This window comes from Mauremys mutica, chromosome 3, assembly GCF_020497125.1.
Source record: "Mauremys mutica isolate MM-2020 ecotype Southern chromosome 3, ASM2049712v1, whole genome shotgun sequence".
Taxonomy (NCBI): domain Eukaryota; kingdom Metazoa; phylum Chordata; order Testudines; family Geoemydidae; genus Mauremys; species Mauremys mutica.
In genome coordinates, this window is record NC_059074.1 from 71391717 (window position 1) to 71401070 (window position 9354).

The window sequence follows — 9354 nt, forward strand, 5'->3', positions numbered from 1 at the left end:
CTTAAATACATTTTTAATGCAATGAACTCCTACAATACTTAAACTTATTTCAATAAGGTTTAATTTTATTCAGTAAGATTTGTTGCCAGGATATGTCAGTCTCCTGCAGTATCTGTCTCATATTTACTATTTGGAAATAAGCCAAATTTTGAAGTCTCAAAATCCTTTGTGAAATGGAACTTCAAACTGCCACACAGCTGTAATGGACACCTTTTGCCACTGCCATTCCTGATGCTGGCATAAGTTTACTTTTCCTTTGGGTGTCTGAGAACATGCAAGTTGGGCTCATGAAAAAAATGTCATATTAGTGATTTGTGATAGAGATGTCATATGGATGCCGGGGTGAAAGTAACTTACAGGACTTACCGGTACGGCCAGAGTCCTGAGGGGGTGTGTGGCCTCAACCAGAAGAGGCGGGGCCTCAACCAGAAGAGGCGGGGCCTCTCAAGATTTAAAGGCCCTGGGGCACGGGCTGTGGCGGGAGTCCCAGGGCCTTTAAATTACCCCAGAGCTCCCAGCTGCAGAGGTGGCTGGGAGCCCCCGGGGCTCCGGGGTGACTTAAAGGGCCCAGGGCTCCGGCCACCACGGAGCCTCGAGCCCTTTAAATACCCCCCACAGCTCCGGCAGCCGGGCTGGGGTGGGGATTCAAAGGGCCCAGAGCTCCTGCAGCTGCATTGGGGATTTAAAGGGCTCAGGGCTCCCTGCAACCATGGGAGATCCGGGCCCTTTGAATCCCCGCCCGAGCCCAGCTGCCGAAGCTGCGGGGTGTGTGTGTGTGTGTGTTTAAGGGCCCGGGGCTCCCTGCAGCGGCCAGAGCACCGGGCCCTTTAAATCCCCACCACGGAAGCCGGTGCAGTCTGGCATGGCATACTGGCTCTTGCCGGTACGCTGGACGGGACAGGACTGGACCGGCTTACTTTCACCTCTGTATGGATGTCCCTGATAATAGGCCTGAAATTTTACTCTTTTCTCAGGCAAAACTCCTGCTGATTTCAATGGAAGTTTGGCCCAAGTAGTAGGAGCAGATGATTGTAATGGACCAATATGCATTGAGATATGTGCTGCATATTGTTCAAGTGTATGCAAGTGTGGGGCATTGAATATGGTGGATTTGTCTTTGCATGGGTCATATTTCTTTCATGGATATGATCCCTGGTCATCTTGCTGATTTTTTGTCACTGGCTGTTACCATCTATCAATACAAATACTACTTCAGAGCTTATGGGCATGCAGGGATACAATATAATTCAATCTATGTGCCTGATTTTCAGAAATAAGCATGCAAATTTGAGTGAAAGCAAATTGTAGGAAATTGCACACCTAATTTAGATGTACAAAACTGGTTAATGGCTAAGTTGACACCTAATTATCAATTTACATATACAAATACCAATTAATACATGCAATCATGGTAACTGTGCACATAAATTACCGAGGCAATGACACACATATTTTGCATGTACAATGATGCCTACATGTTTTTGAAAATAAGGATGTAATTGAGTACTAGTGGACATGGCATATTGCAGCACTGTCTGCACTCATTTGCATCAGATTCAGGAAATCATTTCTTTTCCAGTATTTCTAACATACCTCTATTATTGTGGACTATTTCATTCCTGGGATTATGGACTCCTTTCCTACTGTTTATTCATCTTCCATATTCTAGTTGATGTAGACAGCGTCTTGGGTAACTAAAAAAATCACATCAGTATTTTCAGACTTTTAAGGATTCCCTATAATAAATATGAGAAACTGTGGGGAATACTGCAAAAAGTGAGGTAATCTGATCCATTTATTTATGGCAAAGTTAACAAGTTTTGTGCATGGCCACTGTATATTTACATTATTTTCTTCTACTATAATCTAATGTTAGAGGTCTGGTGTGCTACTCTTTCTTACATTAATAAATACCTTTATTCTGCAAGTAGTCTCACTGGACTCAATGATTATAGGCCAAAACCTTACTCAGTTTACTCTGTCCTTCTTCAAGCAAAGTTCTACATGAAGTCAATGAGAGTTTAGAAGTTAAGTATTTGTCCCTAAACTACTTTACAAGAGGACCATTTATAGAGTAATATATCATTCACTATAAGTAAAGGTGGTAGAATACAGCCATAAATTAGCAAATAATCATATTAAAATTAACGTTTTCACCTGAGGTAGCATCATCCATCTGTGGGCTAGATTCTCAGATGGTTCAGATCAGCATAGTTCTACTGAAGTCAATGGATCTATGCCAATTTACACCATCTGAAAATCTGGCCCACATGCTTGTTATGATTAAAATGGCTTAGGGCCAAATCCTTAAGTCCCTAACTTGACTTAATTGAGAATTTTGCCTACATTTTTAATTCTGATACAGAGAAAATGTGGCGGGAAGCAGCGGTCAGCACATCCCTTGGCCTGCGCTGCTTCCCAGAGCCCCCAATGGCCTGGAGCGGCGAACTGCAGCCAATGGGAGTCACAATCGGCCGAACCTGCCGACATGGCAGGTAAACAAACCGGCCTGATCTGCCAGGATGCTTACCCTGGCGGGCCGTGTGACAAAGGTTGCTAATCCCTGGGCTATTTTAAAGATGTTGTGGAGCCTTTATATGAACAAACAAACAAACAAACAAACCTTATGCAAAAGAGGGAGGATCTGAGTTCCACTCAACATTCCACATTGATTTAGTTCTCATTCCATATTTTCTGAGAGGACTAGAGATAACAGCTTTGCTGTTGCTTCTGTTGTGTTACATCTATTCTATGTTACTTTGCTGGCATTTCTAGTTACAATGTTGGAATGTCATGTATTGTCATCTTGATACATGTGGCTACAGTGAATTGGTACATTTGTCCCTACCATACTAACAGAGATACTATATACAGAACTGCAAATGAAAACTAGATTGATTTCCTCTTCTGAACAGATAAAAGGCACTTATCTAGCAAGTTGCTGTGACCTAGTAACAGTATTTAAGTATTCTATGAGTGTCAACCTCATGGCTAGTTTTCAAGATATTCTTGTGCCCTTTTTAGTCAAGTCTGTTATTCAATGGTTCGAGAAATCATCAGGTTCTCAACCTATTTACTTTAGATATCTGGTTATAATTTCATTTTTTTAATTAACTAAATAATCATTATTTCAACCAAATTAACTTATTTTCTCCCGAGGAAAAGCAATTATTTAATTAAAGTTTCTATAATGATTATGCAAACTAACTAGACAGCATGTGTGCATATAGGATACATTGCAAAGGACTTGTTCTCGCATTTGTGCACAAAAATTATTCTCATTGGGCTAGGTTTGCTTTTAAAGCATCACCCCAGGAGCAGCCCCGGAAGGCAATGTGACTTACAGAGACACGTCTACATCATTATTTCTCCTCTGCTTCCTTTTATTTTCTTGGGGTAATAATTTTCTGCTAGCCTATACCATGGTGCTAGACAGTGAATAGGAGGTAGAAGCCTATGCTTTGCCCATTTCCTGTCCCTCCTTGCCCTTCTGCAGTGATGGGTAGGCCCTGATTATACTTATGCACCTAGACCCAAGATCTGGGTAGCCTGCCTAAAGGCACAAAGAAAAGTGTTTAATTCCTGCAATTTGCCTGCACAGGCATATAGTGCTAGTCACAGTGCTAGTCACTGATATTACTGGGAGTTACATAATACACATTAGTTAAGGGGTAAATAGATAGTAGACCTCCAAATCTTTATTATTGCAAGATTTTAAATGAAATATTTTTTCAAACATAAACAAACAGAGTACATTCCAAGGCAGTAACACATTGTTCAAGGCTATTATGATGTTGGACATTTTGATTCAATTAGCTCCAATAGTAAAAAAGATATATATGCCTTAATAGAGGAAGACCAAGGAGGCTATAATTATATAGACACATAAAAGCTCTGGCATTTCCATTCATAATTTTTAGGTTTCTGGTTTTTCCATTAGAAAACCAGTTTATGCTATAATTTCCTCTACAGTGTATTACAGTAGTTAAAATAAATGTTTAATTAAAAACAAAATGTGAAAAGTTTGTATTTAATTCAAATAAATACAAGATAATAAGCAACAATGTTCTGCAGGGTGTTTTGGAAGATATATTTGTTAAACATTTCTTTGTAAGCAGCATTGTAATCAAACACAGTCAAAAAGAAACAAGTTCTTCTTCTTTGTGACCTTGAACTTTCACTCAAGCCCTTTGGTCATCTGGTGAACATATGGGTATTGTTCATCTCATAGCTAAGTGTGGTCCAAATCCACTGATACGTTTTTGTGATGTTTTTAGAACTGAAAGCCAGACAAGCCTATTACTTGCGTCCCCTCCCTGGACTTAGTCAGGTGGTGGGAAATACATTACCACTGAGGTTGTCAGCTGGATTTATTCAATGGATTTTGAGGGTCTCAAGAGTAGGTGTTGCATAAACATAGACAGACAACAATATGGTACAAAAGACTTTGACCTTAAACCTTGCAAACTCCAGGACCTAGCTTACGTTGGGAATCTCAACCAAAACAAACAAACAAAAGTCTTGCCGCTGCTAACCTGCTTTCCTTTCTCTTTACTCTATGTTATAGTGAGCCATCTCAGAGAAAGTAGAAATTTGCTGTATTATAATAGCACAGGAATTCTGAATAGACATTTATATATGTTAATTGGTATATTGTAGTCAGTGGGTCAAATTCAGATCTAATGTAACTCAGTAGAAGCTGGCTTTTCATTATCAATTATTATGTGAAGAATATCATTCTCCATTTGTTATTCTACATATCCTACTTTGAATAGACTGTAGGGGACAGAAGCAATCTTCTGCTGGCAAAGAGATGGATGAAATTACCTAGTAAGCCTTCTCCAGCACTCATTTAAATGATTCATAGACTACAAATAGGGCGAGAGCACCAGTTGAATTCTCATGTCATCACACACAACATGTGGGGACAAACTCAGGAGTGAGATAGAGGATGATATTGGGTACAAGTCAAGCTAAGTCTGTGGGACTAGAGCAGGAAAAGCAACCTATAGGTTTGCGTGTTCTCAAGAGAAGATGTTATATCTTACACCTTTCTTTTGATTGCCTTTGCTGCCAGAATCCTATCCTTGCAGCCCCTGAATGTGTAAGCTACACTCAATTAACCTGGTAGACAACTACTTATATTGCCCCATAATCTGCTTTTATTTGTATTATGGTAGCACCTAGAGCCCCCAACCAAACTGGAGCCATACTGTGGTAGGAACTGTACAAACTCATAATATCAGATAGTCCCAGCCTCAGAGAGCTCACATTCCAAGTGTGCAGGACACAGTATTATTTTACAATGGGAAAATGAAGCACAGAGAGACTAAGGGCCAGATTTCAAAGGTATTTAGGTTCCTAAAGGTGCAGCAGGTGTCTATTGGAATTTTCAAAAGTACTTAGGTGCCTGTTTGCATCTTTATGCACCTAAATAGCTTTAAAAATCTGGCCCTAAGGGTAGGCCTAGACTGCAAACTAACCAACCAACCAACCAACCTGTGGCAGCATGACTCAGAGCCTTGGTCTACAGACTTGGAACTCATAAGGCTGACAGTATGGCACTAAAAATAACAGTGTAGACATTCTTGCTTGGGCTGGAATTCGATCTCTGAAACCCAGCAAGAGGAATGAGTCTCAGAGCCTGAACTCCAGCCTGAGCAGGCTACACTGCTATATTTAGTGCCATGGCCTGAGCCCCGTGAACCCACATCAGTAGACCCAGGCTCTGAGATGTGCTGTGGTGGGTTTGTCACAGGATTCACTCACTGCTAGTGGCACCTCCTGCTGGCCCTCCTATGGATTAGCTTCAGCCAGGCATTTCCTCTCCTGCTGTCTTCTTGCCCTGAGGACCCCTCTCACTCCAGGAACCATTCCTTTTCATGGCTCAGCCATGTCACCATACATGTTTCCCCATTCTGGGATATCAAAGTCCTTCTTGAAAAATGGGCTCAGTCAATCTTCCTGCTCACTGCCCCACCAGTGCCACTTCAGCAGCAGCTGGTATAGGGACTCAGGCCCACCCTCTACTCTAGGTCCTTGCTCAGTGGCCCTCTCCTTAGTAGCCAAAGTTTGGCCTACCCCATATCTCACTGCTTTTCCCATGAGCCTTACCTACTTCCACAGGTGGTGGGTATAATAGGCTAGGGGAGGCTAAGCCCCTCCTGCCACTGGATGCTAGGCCATGGTGGCCCTGCCTGCACTCCTCCGCTTCTTGTCCCTGCTCTTCCCCTTCCCTGAGGCCCGCATTGCTCACCGCTACCTGGCTGAGTCCCTCCTCTCCTCCACACCCCTCCCCTGTGAGGCCCTCACTGCCCACTGCTCACTGCATCCCTACGGGTGGTGGGTGCTTCGTGGGGGAAGAGGGGAGGAGAGGAGGGACACAGCGGGCAGTGAGGACCTTGAGAGGGAGAAGGTGGCGGAGAGGAGGGATGTGGGGAGCAGCAGGCTGCTTGTGGGGGAGAGGGGAGGAGAGGAGGAAGGCAGTGAGCTGTGGCCAGGGGAGGCTGAGAGGGGAGGGGACCAAACGAGGGCAGGGCCTGGGGAAAAATGGGGGCAGGGCCTGGGGCAGAGTGGGGATGGAATGTGGGCTGGGCCATGGGCCGAGGAGGCATAACAGGGAGCTAGACTCCCCCAGCGGAAGCTTCACCCACCACCCATGCCTACCTCTCTGGGTCTCCTCCTTCTCTGGGCTTTCCAAGTCACACTCCCTCCTCCCAGGAAGGAACTGTAAGTTATTTTCCTCTAGCCCCGGCACACACCTCCTTTCTCCTAGGGAGTGAATGAAGATTCCTTCCTTCCAGCCCCCTTCTGTTGCCAGCTTCCTGGCTTATATTGGACCCACCTGTTTCTGCTCAGACAAGTCTGTTCTACTTAAATCCCTGCTCCCTATCTCCTTCTCCAGGTGCAGCCTGGGCAGTTAATTGGCCCTTTTAACCATTCCAGGCCTTGTGTGGGGTGGACACCCCATCACTGGGCTTTTTGTTTTTGTTTTTGTTTGCCATGTAGATGTAGCCTAAATAACTCACCTGAGATCCCATAGGAAGTCTGAGGCAGAGTCAAGAAACCAGAGCTCCTGAATCTCAGGCAGGCCAGTGCTTCAACCACAAAACCACCTTGCCTTTCTAATCCCATAATAATCCTGTTTGCTTCCTAAAGGCACTCCACATCCCCATCAGTCACAGCAGCTTTGGAGTCCCTGCCATGTTGTCACTAGTCAGCAGAATTAGAAAAAATGCAGAAAGCTAAGAAGCTTGAGGTTTTAATAGAACACAATATGTACCTCATGATCAATAAAGGAAGGTTGCTAAAAGCAATGTTTGTCGATATCACTTAATAGTGGTTGGTGTAGTCAGTCGGATTTCTAGAGAGAATAATTATGTGTTTTATTACTTTGCTATCGCTATATCAGCAGTAAACACACATCATTTGTATTTGTAAGCACCCCTTCATTCCTCAAGACAAATGTTCATGGTGTAGTGAGTTGAAGTGAAACAAGGGGGGAACTGAATGTGTTGACCCAACTCTTCCTGTATTATGTTCACATGTAGACAATTTGTTCAAATTCTTATTTTTAGAATAAAGAACAGAGTGACTACTTTGACTGTCTATTTCTTTGCAAATTTTGCATTCTATGTACAGTACAATTGTGCACTACTCATTTACAATTGCAGGAGGTTAATACAGTGATCACAAATAGTGAAACTCATTTATAGTGTAGTAAAATCCAAATACAAATTTATTATTGTTGATTTGCGCTTTATAGGTGTCATGTAGGTTTTTTGGGGAGATGGTCTGGTATTTTTATAAGTAAGGACATGCACAATCTTTTGTGTGGCACTGTTGTACATGGTATACCAGGGATCGGCAACCTTTGGCATGTGGCCCACCAGGGTAAGCCGTGCCACTTCCCGCAGCCCCCATTGGCTTGGAGCGGCGAACCGCGGCCAGTGGGAGCCGCAATCGGCTGAACCTGCGGATGCGACAGGTAAATATACCAGCTGGGCCTGCCAGGGTGCTTACCCTGGCAGGCCATGTGTGAAAGGTTGCTGATCCCTGTACTATACACTGGTAATTGGGGCCACATTGTGTTTGATATAAGTATATGAATAGGTATCTGTTGCAGTACTATGCTATACACATAGTCTGTCTCCACCCCCTTCCACCAAAGAAATGATGAGTAGTTTCAGTTTGGGGAGAGGTATGTGGAAATTTTAGTGCAGAACTGTCACGAATGGATCAGAATGCAGGTGTTGTATTCAGTATATCTAATATATTGACATCCTGCTAACTAGATCAAAATGGAGTTTTGGCAGGAGATCATAGTCCAGTTTTTCTTTGTGTTCTTTGGTCATTAAGCTTAATGGTGTTTAATTACTCCACTCTGCTGAAAGACAAAGATCACAGTTGGATTTTATATATACCAGAACCAGGAAGCAAGGTATCCACTCATTACATAATTCCCTGGCTGCTCAGTGACTGTGCTAATAATCAGATTAATGGATTTTCACTTCTGGTGTCCATCCATAGAGAGAAAATGGCTGAAATACCATGAGAAAGACTGTTCTGGTGAGATTTCCAGTTTAGTTTTGTAGACTCAAGATGTTCAGGTAAGCTTTCGGCAAATAACCAAACAGTTGGGTGTGTCAAAGAACCTGAACTCTGAATCATCTGGTGGTCAGCCATCACTAGCTGAAATGACCAGCGTTCTTGCAGCAGAGCTGAAAAGAATAAAAATTCTTTCTGATAAGGAATTAGGACAAGTAGAAGACTGGATGGATTTTGAGCTAATGACTTCAGTAGGAATTGTAGTACTTACCATGTTTTAGGTCATTTTTATTTAGATGCCTAAATATAGCTGTAGTGCACTCACTCATAACTATGGATTCAGACACTTTCAAAACTTTGGCCTCAGTGATCAAGCAAAATAATTAACAGAAATTATCCTTCTAGAACTTCATTCACTTTCAAAAACAAAGTTCCCCAGAATGAATATGTTCAGTCCAGTGATATTATTTCCCTCTGTCATTTAATTAAATGAACCGCTTTCACCTGTGCTGTTTGACATGCTCTGCATTTCATTTTTGTTCCCCTTTTGACACTATTAATAACAAGGATATTCCACAGGCTCTCTCCATAGCAAGGAAAAAAAGCACAAAAATCAATGGAAAACAAAGTGCAATGAAAGCAATTCTGCAGACTCAAAATTTGGGTAAAATTTGGCTTTTGAATGTTTATTCAAACCAAGCCTTCTAACATTTCTGAAATCTGTCCATCACTCCTGCATAAACCAAAAATGATGGTGTTATCCATAATGAATAAAATACTCAGTAGCATCATAGAAAGAATGTTGTA